This window comes from Eleutherodactylus coqui, chromosome 7, assembly GCF_035609145.1.
Source record: "Eleutherodactylus coqui strain aEleCoq1 chromosome 7, aEleCoq1.hap1, whole genome shotgun sequence".
In the NCBI taxonomy this organism is placed as follows: domain Eukaryota; kingdom Metazoa; phylum Chordata; class Amphibia; order Anura; family Eleutherodactylidae; genus Eleutherodactylus; species Eleutherodactylus coqui.
In genome coordinates this window covers 192087854-192105810 of record NC_089843.1, presented here as the reverse complement: position 1 = coordinate 192105810, position 17957 = coordinate 192087854, and positions in this window count along the sequence as shown.

Sequence of the window (17957 nt, the reverse complement as noted above, 5' to 3'; positions counted from 1 at the left end):
TGATGTCACAATGCGGGAAAGGGCATTGTGATGTCACAATGGGGAAAACGGCATTGTGATGTCACAATGGGGGAAAGGGCATTGCGATGTCACAATGGGGAAAACGGCATTGTGATGTCAGAATGCAGAAAACGGCATTGTGATGTCACAATGGGGGAAATGGCATTGTGATGTCACAATGTGGAAAGGGCATTGTGATGTCACAATGGAGGAAATGGCATTGTGATGTCACAATAGGGAAAACGGCATTGTGATGTCACAATGGGGAAAAGGGCATTGTGATGTCACATTGGGGAAAACGGCATTGTGATGTCACAATGGGGGAAATGGCATTGTGATGTCACAATGGGGGAAATGACATTGTGATGTCACAATGGGTGAAATGGCATTGTGATGTCACAATGGGGGAAATGGCATTGTGATGTCACAATGGGGAAAGGGCATTGTGATGTCACAATGGAGGAAATGGCATTGTGATGTCACAATAGGGAAAACTGCATTGTGATGTCACAATGGGAGAAAGGGTATTGTGATGTCACAATGGGGTAAACTGCATTGTGATGTCACAATGTGGGAAACGGCATTGTGATGTCACAATGGGGGAAATGGCATTTTGATGTCACAATGGGGGATAGGGCATTGTGATGTTACAATGGGGGAAAGCGCATTGTGATGTCACAATAGGGGAAAGGGTATTGTGATGTCACAATGGGGAAAACTGCATTGTGATGTCACAATGGGGGAGAGGGCATTGTGATGTCACAATGCGGAAAACAGCATTGTGATGTCACAATAGGGGAAAGGGTATTGTGATGTCACAATGGGGAAAACTGCATTGCGATGTCACAATGGGGGAAAAGGCATTGTGATGTCACAATGTGGGAAATGGCATTGTGATGTCACAATGGGTGAAAGGGCATTGTGATGTCACAATGGGGAATGGGCATTGTGATGTCACAATGGGGGAATGGGCATTGTGATGTCACAATGGGGGAAACGGCATTGTGATATAACAATGGGGAAAGGGCATTGTGATGTCACAATGGAGGAAAGGGCATTGTGATGTCACAATGTGGTTAACTGCATTGTGATGTCACACTGGGGGAAATGGCATTGTGATGTCACAATGGGGGAAATGGCATTGTGATGTCACAATGGGGAAAGGGCATTGTGATGTCACAATGGAGGAAATGGCATTGTGATGTCACAATAGGGAAACGGCATTGTGATGTCACAATGGGGATAAGGGCATTGTGATGTCACAATGGGGGAAATAGCATTGTGATGTCACAATGGGGGAAGGGGCATTGTGATGTCACAATAGGAAAAACGGCATTGTGATGTCACAATAGGAAAAACGGCTTTGTGATGTCACAATGGGGGAAATGGCATTGTGATGTCACAATGGGGAAAGGGCATTGTGATGTCACAATGGAGGAAATGGCATTGTGATGTCACAATAGGGAAAACGGCATTGTGATGTCTCAATGGGGGAAAGGGCATTGTGATGTCACAATGGGGGAAACGGCATTGTGATGTCGCAATGGGGGAAATGGCATTGTGATGTCACAATGGGGGAAAAGGCATTGTGATGTCACAATGGGGAAAACGGCATTGTAATGTCACAATGGGGGAAATGGAATTGGGATGTCACAATGGGGAAAACAGCATTGTGATGTCACAATGGGGGGAAACGGCATTGTGATGTCACAATGGGGGAAATGGCATTGTGATGTCACAATGGGGGAAACGGCATAGTGATGTCGCAATGGGGGAAATGGCATTGTGATGTCACAATGGGGGAAAGGCATTGTGATGTCACAATGGGGAAAACGGCATTGTAATGTCACAATGGGGGAAATGGAATTGTGATGTCACAATGGGGAAAACAGCATTGTGATGTCACAATGGGGGGAAACGGCATTGTGATGTCACAATGGGGGAAATGGCATTGTGATGTCACAATGGGGGAAACGGCATTGTGATGTCACAATGGGGGAAATGGCATTGTGATGTCACAATGGGTGAAATGGCATTGTGATGTCACAATGGGGGAATTGGCATTGTGATGTCACAATGGGGAAAGGGCATTGTGATGTCACAATGGAGGAAATGGCATTGTGATGTCACAGTAGGGAAAACGGCATTGTGATGTCACAATGGGAGAAAGGGCATTGTGATGTCACAATGGGGTAAACTGCATTGTGATGTCACAATGGGGCAACGGCATTGTGATGTCACAATGGGGGAAATGGCATTGTAATGTCACAATGGGGGAAAGGGCATTGTGATGTCACAATGGGGGAAAGTGCATTGTGATGTCACAATGGGGGAAAGCGCATTGTGATGTCACAATGGGGAAAACTGCATTGTGATGTCACAATGGGGGAAAGGGCATTGTGATGTCACAATGCGGAAAACGGCATTGTGATGTCACAATGGGGGGAAGGGCATTGTGATGTCACAATGGGGAAAACTGCATTGTGATGTAACAATGGGGGAAAAGGCATTGTGACGTCACAATGTGGGAAATGGCATTGTGATATCACAATGCGTGAAAGGGCATTGTGATGTCACAATGGGGAAAGGGCATTGTGATGTCACAATGGGGAAAACGGCATTGTGATGTCACAATGGGGGAAATGGCATTGTGATGTCACAATGGGGGAAATGGCATTGTGATGTCACAATGGGTGAAATGGCATTGTGATGTCACAATGGGGGAAATGGCATTGTGATGTCACAATGGGGAATGGGCATTGTGATGTCACAATGGAGGAAATGGCATTGTGATGTCACAATAGGGAAAACGGCATTGTGATGTCACAATGGGGGGAAGGGTATTGTGATGTCACAATGGGGAAAACTGCATTGTGATGTCACAATGGGGGAAAAGGCATTGTGACGTCACAATGTGGGAAATGGCATTGTGATATCACAATGGGTGAAAGGGCATTGTGATGTCACAATGGGGAAAGGGCATTGTGATGTCACAATGGGGAAAACGGCATTGTGATGTCACAATGGGGGAAATGGCATTGTGATGTCACAATGGGGGAAATGGCATTGTGATGTCACAATGGGTGAAATGGCATTGTGATGTCACAATGGGGGAAATGGCATTGTGATGTCACAATGGGGAAAGGGCATTGTGATGTCACAATGGAGGAAATGGCATTGTGATGTCACAATAGGGAAAACGACATTGTGATGTCACAAAGGGAGAAAGGGCATTGTGATGTCACAATCGGGTAAACTGCATTGTGATGTCACAATGTGGGAAACGGCATTGTGATGTCACAATGGGGGAAATGGCATTGTGATGTCACAATGGGGGAAAGGGCATTGTGATGTCACAATGGGGGAAAGCGCATTGTGATGTCACAATGGGGAAAACTGCATTGTGATGTCACAATGGGGGAGAGGGCATTGTGATGTCACAATGCGGAAAACAGCATTGTGATGTCACAATAGGGGAAAGGGTATTGTGATGTCACAATGGGGAAAACGGCATTGTGATGTCACAATGGGGGAAAGGGCATTGTGATGTCACAATGGGGTAAACTGCATTGTGATGTCACAATGGGGGAAATTGCATTGTGATGTCACAATGTGGAAAGGGCATTGTGATGTCACAATGGAGGAAATGGCATTGTGATGTCACAATAGGGAAAACGACATTGTGATGTCACAATGGGGAAAAGGGCATTGTGATGTCACAATGGGGTAAACTGCATTGTGATGTCACAATGGGGGAAATGGCATTGTGATGTCACAATGGGGGAAATGGCATTGTGATGTCACAATGGGGGAAAGGGCATTGTGATGTCACAATAGGGAAAACGACCTTATGATGTCACAATGGGGGAAATAACTTTGTGATGTCACAATGGGGGAAAGGGCATTGTGATGTCACAATGGGGAAAACGACATTGTGATGTCACAATGGGGGAAAGGGCATTGCAATGTCACAATGGGGAAAACGGCATTGTGATGTCACAATGGGGGAAATGGCATTGTGATGTCACAATGGGTGAAAGGGCATTGTGATGTCACAATGGGGAAAGGGCATTGTGATGTCACATTGGGGAAAACGGCATTGTGATGTCACAATGGGGGAAATGGCATTGTGATGTCACAATGGGGGAAATGACATTGTGATGTCACAATGGGGGAAATGGCATTGTGATGTCACAATGCAGAAAACGGCATTGTGATGTCACAATGGGGGAAATGGCATTGTGATGTCACAATGGGTGAAAGGGCATTGTGATGTCACAATGGGGAAGGGGCATTGTGATGTCACATTGGGGAAAACGGCATTGTGATGTCACAATGGGGGAAATGGCATTGTGATGTCACAATGGGGGAAATGACATTGTGATGTCACAATGGGTGAAATGGCATTGTGATGTCACAATGGGGGAAATGGCATTGTGATGTCACAATGTGGAAAGGGCATTGTGATGTCACAATGGAGGAAATGGCATTGTGATGTCACAATAGGGAAAACGACATTGTGATGTCACAATGGGGAAAAGGGCATTGTGATGTCACAATGGGGTAAACTGCATTGTGATGTCACAATTGGGGAAATGGCATTGTGATGTCACAATGGGGGAAATGGCATTGTGATGTCACAATGGGGGAAAGGGCATTGTGATGTCACAATAGGGAAAACAACCTTGTGATGTCACAATGGGGGAAATAACTTTGTGATGTCACAATGGGGGAAAGGGCATTGTGATGTCACAATGGGGAAAACGACATTGTGATGTCACAATGGGGGAAAGGGCATTGCGATGTCACAATGGGGAAAACGGCATTGTGATGTCACAATGGGGGAAATGGCATTGTGATGTCACAATGGGTGAAAGGGCATTGTGATGTCACAATGGGGAAAGGGCATTGTGATGTCACATTGGGGAAAACGGCATTGTGATGTCACAATGGGGGAAATGGCATTGTGATGTCACAATGGGGGAAATGACATTGTGATGTCACAATGGGGGAAATGGCATTGTGATGTCACAATGCAGAAAACGGCATTGTGATGTCACAATGGGGGAAATGGCATTGTGATGTCACAATGGAGGAAATGGCATTGTGATGTCACAATGGGGAAAGGGCATTGTGATGTCACATTGGGGAAAACGGCATTGTGATGTCACAATGGGGGAAATGGCATTGTGATGTCACAATGGGGGAAATGACATTGTGATGTCACAATGGGTGAAATGGCATTGTGATGTCACAATGGGGGAAATGGCATTGTGATGTCACAATGTGGAAAGGGCATTGTGATGTCACAATGGAGGAAATGGCATTGTGATGTCACAATAGGGAAAACGACATTGTGATGTCACAATGGGGAAAAGGGCATTGTGATGTCACAATGGGGTAAACTGCATTGTGATGTCACAATGGGGGAAATGGCATTGTGATGTCACAATGGGGGAAATGGCATTGTGATGTCACAATGGGGGAAAGGGCATTGTGATGTCACAATAGGGAAAACGACCTTGTGATGTCACAATGGGGGAAATAACTTTGTGATGTCACAATGGGGGAAAGGGCATTGTGATGTCACAATGGGGAAAACGACATTGTGATGTCACAATGGGGGAAAGGGCATTGCGATGTCACAATGGGGAAAACGGCATTGTGATGTCACAATGGGGGAAATGGCATTGTGATGTCACAATGGGTGAAAGGGCATTGTGATGTCACAATGGGGAAAGGGCATTGTGATGTCACATTGGGGAAAACGGCATTGTGATGTCACAATGGGGGAAATGGCATTGTGATGTCACAATGGGGGAAATGACATTGTGATGTCACAATGGGTGAAATGGCATTGTGATGTCACAATGGGGGAAATGGCATTGTGATGTCACAATGGGGAAAGGGCATTGTGATGTCACAATGGAGGAAATGGCATTGTGATGTCACAATAGGGAAAACGGCATTGTGATGTCACAATGGGGGAAAGCGCATTGTGATGTCACAATGGGGGAAAGCGCATTGTGATGTCACAATGGGGAAAACTGCATTGTGATGTCACAATGGGGGAGAGGACATTGCATGTCACAATGCGGAAAACAGCATTGTGATGTCACAATAGGGGAAAGGGTATTGTGATGTCACAATGGGGAAAACTGCATTGCGATGTCACAATGGGGGAAAAGGCATTGTGATGTCACAATGTGGGAAATGGCATTGTGATGTCACACTGGGTGAAAGGGCATTGTGATGTCACAATGGGGAATGGGCAATGTGATGTCACAATGGGGGAATGGGCATTGTGATGTCACAATGGGGTAAACTGCATTGTGATGTCACAATGGGGGAAATGGCATTGTGATGTCACAATGGGGGAAACGGCATTGTGATATAACAATGGGGAAAGGGCATTGTGATGTCACAATGGAGGAAAGGGCATTGTGATGTCACAATGTGGTTAACTGCATTGTGATGTCACAATGGGGGAAATGGCATTGTGATGTCACAATGGGGGAAATGGCATTGTGATGTCACAATGGGGAAAGGGCATTGTGATGTCACAATGGAGGAAATGGCATTGTGATGTCACAACAGGGAAACGGCATTGTGATGTCACAATGGGGGAAAGGGCATTGTGATGTCACAATGGGGGAAATAGCATTGTGATGTCACAATGGGGGAAGGGGCATTGTGATGTCACAATGGGGGAAGGGGCATTGTGATGTCACAATAGGAAAAACGGCATTGTGATGTCACAATGGGGGGAATGGCATTGTGATGTCACAATGGGGGAAAAGGGCATTGTGATGTCAAAATGGGGAAAACGGCAATGTGATGTCACAATGGGGGAAAGGCCATTGTGATGTCACAATGGGGAAAACTGCATTGTGATGTCACAATGGGGGAAAGGGCATTGTGATGTCACAATGCAGAAAACGGCATTGTGATGTCACAATGCAGAAAACGGCATTGTGATGTCGCAATGGGGAAAACGGCATTGTGATGTCACAATGGGGGAAAGGGCATTGTGATGCCACAATGGGGTAAACTGCATTGTGATATCACAAAGGGGGAAATTGCATTGTGATGTCACAATGGGTGAAAGGGCATTGTGATGTCACAATGGGGAAAGGGCATTGTGATGTCACATTGGGGAAAACGGCATTGTGATGTCACAATGGGGGAAATGGCATTGTGATGTCACAATGGGGGAAATGACATTGTGATGTCACAATGGGTGAAATGGCATTGTGATGTCACAATGGGGGAAATGGCATTGTGATGTCACAATGGGGAAAGGGCATTGTGATGTCACAATGGAGGAAATGGCATTGTGATGTCACAATAGGGAAAACGGCATTGTGATGTCACAATGGGGGAAATGGCATTGTGATGTCACAATGGGGGAAATGACATTGTGATGTCACAATGGGTGAAATGGCATTGTGATGTCACAATGGGGGAAATGGCATTGTGATGTCACAATGGGGAAAGGGCATTGTGATGTCACAATGGAGGAAATGGCATTGTGATGTCACAATAGGGAAAACGGCATTGTGATGTCACAATGGGGGAAAGCGCATTGTGATGTCACAATGGGGGAAAGCGCATTGTGATGTCACAATGGGGAAAACTGCATTGTGATGTCACAATGGGGGAGAGGACATTGCATGTCACAATGCGGAAAACAGCATTGTGATGTCACAATAGGGGAAAGGGTATTGTGATGTCACAATGGGGAAAACTGCATTGCGATGTCACAATGGGGGAAAAGGCATTGTGATGTCACAATGTGGGAAATGGCATTGTGATGTCACACTGGGTGAAAGGGCATTGTGATGTCACAATGGGGAATGGGCAATGTGATGTCACAATGGGGGAATGGGCATTGTGATGTCACAATGGGGTAAACTGCATTGTGATGTCACAATGGGGGAAATGGCATTGTGATGTCACAATGGGGGAAACGGCATTGTGATATAACAATGGGGAAAGGGCATTGTGATGTCACAATGGAGGAAAGGGCATTGTGATGTCACAATGTGGTTAACTGCATTGTGATGTCACAATGGGGGAAATGGCATTGTGATGTCACAATGGGGGAAATGGCATTGTGATGTCACAATGGGGAAAGGGCATTGTGATGTCACAATGGAGGAAATGGCATTGTGATGTCACAACAGGGAAACGGCATTGTGATGTCACAATGGGGGAAAGGGCATTGTGATGTCACAATGGGGGAAATAGCATTGTGATGTCACAATGGGGGAAGGGGCATTGTGATGTCACAATGGGGGAAGGGGCATTGTGATGTCACAATAGGAAAAACGGCATTGTGATGTCACAATGGGGGGAATGGCATTGTGATGTCACAATGGGGGAAAAGGGCATTGTGATGTCAAAATGGGGAAAACGGCAATGTGATGTCACAATGGGGGAAAGGCCATTGTGATGTCACAATGGGGAAAACTGCATTGTGATGTCACAATGGGGGAAAGGGCATTGTGATGTCACAATGCAGAAAACGGCATTGTGATGTCACAATGCAGAAAACGGCATTGTGATGTCGCAATGGGGAAAACGGCATTGTGATGTCACAATGGGGGAAAGGGCATTGTGATGCCACAATGGGGTAAACTGCATTGTGATATCACAAAGGGGGAAATTGCATTGTGATGTCACAATGTGGAAAGGGCATTGTGATGTCACAATGGAGGAAATGGCATTGTGATGTCACAATAGGGAAAACGGCATTGTGATGTCACAATGGGGAAAAGGGCATTGTGATGTCACAATGGGGGAAATGGCATTGTGATGTCACAATGCAGAAAACGGCATTGTGATGTCACAATGGGGGAAATGGCATTGTGATGTCACAATGGGTGAAAGGGCATTGTGATGTCACAATGGGGAAAGGGCATTGTGATGTCACATTGGGGAAAACGGCATTGTGATGTCACAATGGGGGAAATGGCATTGTGATGTCACAATGGGGGAAACGGCATTGTGATATAACAATGGGGAAAGGGCATTGTGATGTCACAATGGAGGAAAGGGCATTGTGATGTCACAATGTGGTTAACTGCATTGTGATGTCACAATGGGGGAAATGGCATTGTGATGTCACAATGGGGGAAATGGCATTGTGATGTCACAATGGGGAAAGGGCATTGTGATGTCACAATGGAGGAAATGGCATTGTGATGTCACAACAGGGAAACGGCATTGTCATGTCACAATGGGGGAAAGGGCATTGTGATGTCACAATGGGGGAAATAGCATTGTGATGTCACAATGGGGGAAGGGGCATTGTGATGTCACAATGGGGGAAGGGGCATTGTGATGTCACAATAGGAAAAACGGCATTGTGATGTCACAATGGGGGGAATGGCATTGTGATGTCACAATGGGGGAAAAGGGCATTGTGATGTCAAAATGGGGAAAACGGCATTGTGATGTCACAATGGGGGAAAGGCCATTGTGATGTCACAATGGGGAAAACTGCATTGTGATGTCACAATGGGGGAAAGGGCATTGTGATGTCACAATGCAGAAAACGGCATTGTGATGTCACAATGCAGAAAACGGCATTGTGATGTCGCAATGGGAAAAACGGCATTGTGATGTCACAATGGGGGAAAGGGCATTGTGATGCCACAATGGGGTAAACTGCATTGTGATATCACAAAGGGGGAAATTGCATTGTGATGTCACAATGTGGAAAGGGCATTGTGATGTCACAATGGAGGAAATGGCATTGTGATGTCACAATAGGGAAAACGGCATTGTGATGTCACAATGGGGAAAAGGGCATTGTGATGTCACAATGGGGGAAATGGCATTGTGATGTCACAATGCAGAAAACGGCATTGTGATGTCACAATGGGGGAAATGGCATTGTGATGTCACAATGGGTGAAAGGGCATTGTGATGTCACAATGGGGAAAGGGCATTGTGATGTCACATTGGGGAAAACGGCATTGTGATGTCACAATGGGGGAAATGGCATTGTGATGTCACAATGGGGGAAATGACATTGTGATGTCACAATGGGTGAAATGGCATTGTGATGTCACAATGGGGGAAATGGCATTGTGATGTCACAATGTGGAAAGGGCATTGTGATGTCACAATGGAGGAAATGGCATTGTGATGTCACAATAGGGAAAACGACATTGTGATGTCACAATGGGGAAAAGGGCATTGTGATGTCACAATGGGGTAAACTGCATTGTGATGTCACAATGGGGGAAATGGCATTGTGATGTCACAATGGGGGAAATGGCATTGTGATGTCACAATTGGGGAAAGGGCATTGTGATGTCATAATAGGGAAAACGACCTTGTGATGTCACAATGGGGGAAATAACTCTGTGATGTCACAATGGGGGAAAGGGCATTGTGATGTCACAATGGGGAAAACGACATTGTGATGTCACAATGGGGGAAAGGGCATTGCGATGTCACAATGGGGAAAACGGCATTGTGATGTCACAATGGGGGAAATGGCATTGTGATGTCACAATGGGGGAAAGGGCATTGTGATGTCACAATGGGTGAAAGGGCATTGTGATGTCACAATGGGGAATGGGCAATGTGATGTCACAATGGGGGAATGGGCATTGTGATGTCACAATGGGGTAAACTGCATTGTGATGTCACAATGGGGGAAATGGCATTGTGATGTCACAATGGGGGAAACGGCATTGTGATATAACAATGGGGAAAGGGCATTGTGATGTCACAATGGAGGAAAGGGCATTGTGATGTCACAATGTGGTTAACTGCATTGTGATGTCACAATGGGGGAAATGGCATTGTGATGTCACAATGGGGGAAATGGCATTGTGATGTCACATTGGGGAAAGGGCATTGTGATGTCACAATGGAGGAAATGGCATTGTGATGTCACAATAGGGAAACGGCATTGTGATGTCACAATGGGGGAAAGGGCATTGTGATGTCACAATGGGGGAAATAGCATTGTGATGTCACAATGGGGGAAGGGGCATTGTGATGTCACAATGGGGGAAGGGGCATTGTGATGTCACAATAGGAAAAACGGCATTGTGATGTCACAATGGGGGGAATGGCATTGTGATGTCACAATGGGGGAAAAGGGCATTGTGATGTCAAAATGGGGAAAACGGCATTGTGATGTCACAATGGGGGAAAGGCCATTGTGATGTCACAATGGGGAAAACTGCATTGTGATGTCACAATGGGGGAAAGGGCATTGTGATGTCACAATGCAGAAAACGGCATTGTGATGTCACAATGCAGAAAACGGCATTGTGATGTCGCAATGGGGAAAACGGCATTGTGATGTCACAATGGGGGAAAGGGCATTGTGATGCCACAATGGGGTAAACTGCATTGTGATATCACAAAGGGGGAAATTGCATTGTGATGTCACAATGTGGAAAGGGCATTGTGATGTCACAATGGAGGAAATGGCATTGTGATGTCACAATAGGGAAAACGGCATTGTGATGTCACAATGGGGAAAAGGGCATTGTGATGTCACAATGGGGGAAATGGCATTGTGATGTCACAATGCAGAAAACGGCATTGTGATGTCACAATGGGGGAAATGGCATTGTGATGTCACAATGGGTGAAAGGGCATTGTGATGTCACAATGGGGAAAGGGCATTGTGATGTCACATTGGGGAAAACGGCATTGTGATGTCACAATGGGGGAAATGGCATTGTGATGTCACAATGGGGGAAACGGCATTGTGATATAACAATGGGGAAAGGGCATTGTGATGTCACAATGGAGGAAAGGGCATTGTGATGTCACAATGTGGTTAACTGCATTGTGATGTCACAATGGGGGAAATGGCATTGTGATGTCACAATGGGGGAAATGGCATTGTGATGTCGCAATGGGGAAAGGGCATTGTGATGTCACAATGGAGGAAATGGCATTGTGATGTCACAACAGGGAAACGGCATTGTGATGTCACAATGGGGGAAAGGGCATTGTGATGTCACAATGGGGGAAATAGCATTGTGATGTCACAATGGGGGAAGGGGCATTGTGATGTCACAATGGGGGAAGGGGCATTGTGATGTCACAATAGGAAAAACGGCATTGTGATGTCACAATGGGGGGAATGGCATTGTGATGTCACAATGGGGGAAAAGGGCATTGTGATGTCAAAATGGGGAAAACGGCATTGTGATGTCACAATGGGGGAAAGGGCATTGTGATGTCACAATGGGGAAAACTGCATTGTGATGTCACAATGGGGGAAAGGGCATTGTGATGTCACAATGCAGAAAACAGCATTGTGATGTCACAATGCAGAAAACGGCATTGTGATGTCGCAATGGGGAAAACGGCATTGTGATGTCACAATGGGGGAAAGGGCATTGTGATGCCACAATGGGGTAAACTGCATTGTGATACCACAAAGGGGGAAATTGCATTGTGATGTCACAATGTGGAAAGGGCATTGTGATGTCACAATGGAGGAAATGGCATTGTGATGTCACAATAGGGAAAACGGCATTGTGATGTCACAATGGGGAAAAGGGCATTGTGATGTCACAATGGGGTAAACTGCATTGTGATGTCACAATGGGGGAAATGGCATTGTGATGTCACAATGGGGGAAATGGCATTGTGATGTCACAATGGGGGAAAGGGCATTGTGATGTCACAATAGGGAAAACGACCTTGTGATGTCACAATGGGGGAAATGACATTGTGATGTCACAAAGGGAGAAAGGGCATTGTGATGTCACAATCGGGTAAACTGCATTGTGATGTCACAATGGGGGAAATGGCATTGTGATGTCACAATGGGGGAAAGGGCATTGTGATGTCACAATGGGGGAAAGCGCATTGGGATGTCACAATGGGGAAAACTGCATTGTGATGTCACAATGGGGGAGAGGGCATTGTAATGTCACAATGCGGAAAACAGCATTGTGATGTCACAATAGGGGAAAGGGTATTGTGATGTCACAATGGGGAAAACGGCATTGTGATGTCACAATGGGGGAAAGAGCATTGTGATGTCACAATGGGGTAAACTGCATTGTGATGTCACAATGGGGGAAATTGCATTGTGATGTCACAATGTGGAAAGGGCATTGCGATGTCACAATGGAGGAAATGGCATTGTGATGTCACAATAGGGAAAACGACATTGTGATGTCACAATGGGGAAAAGGGCATTGTGATGTCACAATGGGGTAAACTGCATTGTGATGTCACAATGGGGGAAATGGCATTGTGATGTCACAATGGGGGAAATGGCATTGTGATGTCACAATGGGGGAAATGGCATTGTGATGTCACAATGGGGGAAAGGGCATTGTGATGTCACAATAGGGAAAACGACCTTGTGATGTCACAATGGGGGAAATAACTTTGTGATGTCACAATGGGGGAAAGGGCATTGTGATGTCACAATGGGGAAAACGACATTGTGATGTCACAATGGGGGAAAGGGCATTGCGATGTCACAATGGGGAAAACGGCATTGTGATGTCACAATGGGGGAAATGGCATTGTGATGTCACAATGGGTGAAAGGGCATTGTGATGTCACAATGGGGAAAGGGCATTGTGATGTCACATTGGGGAAAACGGCATTGTGATGTCACAATGGGGGAAATGGCATTGTGATGTCACAATGGGGGAAATGACATTGTGATGTCACAATGGGAGAAATGGCATTGTGATGTCACAATGCAGAAAACGGCATTGTGATGTCACAATGGGGGAAATGGCATTGTGATGTCACAATGGGTGAAAGGGCATTGTGATGTCACAATGGGGAAAGGGCATTGTGATGTCACATTGGGTAAAACGGCATTGTGATGTCACAATGGGGGAAATGGCATTGTGATGTCACAATGGGGGAAATGACATTGTGATGTCACAATGGGTGAAATGGCATTGTGATGTCACAATGGGGGAAATGGCATTGTGATGTCACAATGGGGAAAGGGCATTGTGATGTCACAATGGAGGAAATGGCATTGTGATGTCACAATAGGGAAAACGGCATTGTGATGTCACAATGGGGGAAAGCGCATTGTGATGTCACAATGGGGAAAACTGCATTGTGATGTCACAATGGGGGAGAGGGCATTGTGATGTCACAATGCGGAAAACAGCATTGTGATGTCACAATAGGGGAAAGGGTATTGTGATGTCACAATGGGGAAAACTGCATTGCAATGTCACAATGGGGGAAAAGGCATTGTGATGTCACAATGTGGGAAATGGCATTGTGATGTCACAATGGGTGAAAGGGCATTGTGATGTCACAATGGGGAATGGGCATTGTGATGTCACAATGGGGGAATGGGCATTGTGATGTCACAATGGGGTAAACTGCATTGTGATGTCACAATGGGGGAAATGGCATTGTGATGTCACAATGGGGGAAACGGCATTGTGATATAACAATGGGGAAAGGGCATTGTGATGTTACAATGGAGGAAAGGGCATTGTGATGTCACAATGTGGTTAACTGCATTGTGATGTCACAATGGGGGAAATGGCATTGTGATGTCACAATGGGGGAAATGGCATTGTGATGTCACAATGGGGGAAATGGCATTGTGATGTCACAATGGGGGAAAGGGCATTGTGATGTCACAATGGGGGAAAGCGCATTGGGATGTCACAATGGGGAAAACTGCATTGTGATGTCACAATGGGGGAGAGGGCATTGTAATGTCACAATGCGGAAAACAGCATTGTGATGTCACAATAGGGGAAAGGGTATTGTGATGTCACAATGGGGAAAACGGCATTGTGATGTCACAATGGGGGAAAGAGCATTGTGATGTCACAATGGGGTAAACTGCATTGTGATGTCACAATGGGGGAAATTGCATTGTGATGTCACAATGTGGAAAGGGCATTGCGATGTCACAATGGAGGAAATGGCATTGTGATGTCACATTGGGGAAAACGGCATTGTGATGTCACAATGGGGGAAATGGCATTGTGATGTCACAATGTGGGAAATGGCATTGTGATGTCACAATGGGGGAAAGGGCATTGTGATGTCACAATAGGGAAAACGACCTTGTGATGTCACAATGGGGGAAATAACTTTGTGATGTCACAATGGGGGAAAGGGCATTGTGATGTCACAATGGGGAAAACGACATTGTGATGTCACAATGGGGGAAAGGGCATTGCGATGTCACAATGGGGAAAACGGCATTGTGATGTCACAATGGGGGAAATGGCATTGTGATGTCACAATGGGTGAAAGGGCATTGTGATGTCACAATGGGGAAAGGGCATTGTGATGTCACATTGGGGAAAACGGCATTGTGATGTCACAATGGGGGAAATGGCATTGTGATGTCACAATGGGGGAAATGACATTGTGATGTCACAATGGGAGAAATGGCATTGTGATGTCACAATGCAGAAAACGGCATTGTGATGTCACAATGGGGGAAATGGCATTGTGATGTCACAATGGGTGAAAGGGCATTGTGATGTCACAATGGGGAAAGGGCATTGTGATGTCACATTGGGTAAAACGGCATTGTGATGTCACAATGGGGGAAATGGCATTGTGATGTCACAATGGGGGAAATGACATTGTGATGTCACAATGGGTGAAATGGCATTGTGATGTCACAATGGGGGAAATGGCATTGTGATGTCACAATGGGGAAAGGGCATTGTGATGTCACAATGGAGGAAATGGCATTGTGATGTCACAATAGGGAAAACGGCATTGTGATGTCACAATGGGGGAAAGCGCATTGTGATGTCACAATGGGGAAAACTGCATTGTGATGTCACAATGGGGGAGAGGGCATTGTGATGTCACAATGCGGAAAACAGCATTGTGATGTCACAATAGGGGAAAGGGTATTGTGATGTCACAATGGGGGAAAACTGCATTGCAATGTCACAATGGGGGAAAAGGCATTGTGATGTCACAATGTGGGAAATGGCATTGTGATGTCACAATGGGTGAAAGGGCATTGTGATGTCACAATGGGGAATGGGCATTGTGATGTCACAATGGGGGAATGGGCATTGTGATGTCACAATGGGGTAAACTGCATTGTGATGTCACAATGGGGGAAATGGCATTGTGATGTCACAATGGGGGAAACGGCATTGTGATATAACAATGGGGAAAGGGCATTGTGATGTTACAATGGAGGAAAGGGCATTGTGATGTCACAATGTGGTTAACTGCATTGTGATGTCACAATGGGGGAAATGGCATTGTGATGTCACAATGGGGGAAATGGCATTGTGATGTCACAATGGGGGAAAGGGCATTGTGATGTCACAATGGGGGAAAGGGCATTGTGATGTCACAATGGGGAAAACTGCATTGTGATGTCACAATGGGGGAAAGGGCATTGTGATGTCACAATGCAGAAAACGGCATTGTGATGTCACAATGCAGAAAACGGCATTGTGATGTCGCAATGGGGAAAACGGCATTGTGATGTCACAATGGGGGAAAGGGCATTGTGATGCCACAATGGGGTAAACTGCATTGTGATATCACAAAGGGGGAAATTGCATTGTGATGTCACAATGTGGAAAGGGCATTGTGATGTCACAATGGAGGAAATGGCATTGTGATGTCACAATAGGGAAAACGGCATTGTGATGTCACAATGGGGAAAAGGGCATTGTGATGTCACAATGGGGCAAACTGCATTGTGATGACACAATGGGGGAAATGGCATTGTGATGTCACAATGGGGGAAATGGCATTGTGATGTCACAATGGGGGAAAGGGCATTGTGATGTCACAATAGGGAAAACGACCTTGTGATGTCACAATGGGGGAAATGACATTGTGATGTCACAAAGGGAGAAAGGGCATTGTGATGTCACAATCGGGTAAACTGCATTGTGATGTCACAATGTGGGAAACAGCATTGTGATGTCACCATAGTGGAAATGGCATTGTGATGTCACAATGGGGGAAAGGGCATTGGTATGTCACAATGGGGGAAAGCGCATTGTGATGTCACAATGGGGAAAACTGCATTGTGATGTCACAATGGGGGAGAGGGCATTGTAATGTCACAATGCGGAAAACAGCATTGTGATGTCACAATGGGGAAAGGGTATTGTGATGTCACAATGGGGAAAACGGCATTGTGATGTCACAATTGGGGAAAGGGCATTGTGATGTCACAATGGGGTAAACTGCATTGTGATGTCACAATGGGGGAAATTGCATTGTGATGTCACAATGTGGAAAGGGCATTGTGATGTCACAATGGAGGAAATGGCATTGTGATGTCACAATAGGGAAAACGACATTGTGATGTCACAATGGGGAAAAAGGCATTGTGATGTCACAATGGGGTAAACTGCATTGTGATGTCACAATGGGGGAAATGGCATTGTGATGTCACAATGGGGGAAATGGCATTGTGATGTCACAATGGGGGAAAGGGCATTGTGATGTCACAATAGGGAAAACGACCTTGTGATGTCACAATGGGGGAAATAACTTTGTGATGTCACAATGGGGGAAAGGGCATTGTGATGTCACAATGGGGAAAACGACATTGTGATGTCACAATGGGGGAAAGGGCATTGCGATGTCACAATGGGGAAAACGGCATTGTGATGTCACAATGGGGGAAATGGCATTGTGATGTCACAATGGGTGAAAGGGCATTGTGATGTCACAATGGGGAAAGGGCATTGTGATGTCACATTGGGGAAAACGGCATTGTGATGTCACAATGGGGGAAATGGCATTGTGATGTCACAATGGGGGAAATGACATTGTGATGTCACAATGGGGGAAATGGCATTGTGATGTCACAATGCAGAAAACGGCATTGTGATGTCACAATGGGGGAAATGGCATTGTGATGTCACAATGGGTGAAAGGGCATTGTGATGTCACAATGGGGAAAGGGCATTGTGATGTCAGATTGGGGAAAACGGCATTGTGATGTCACAATGGGG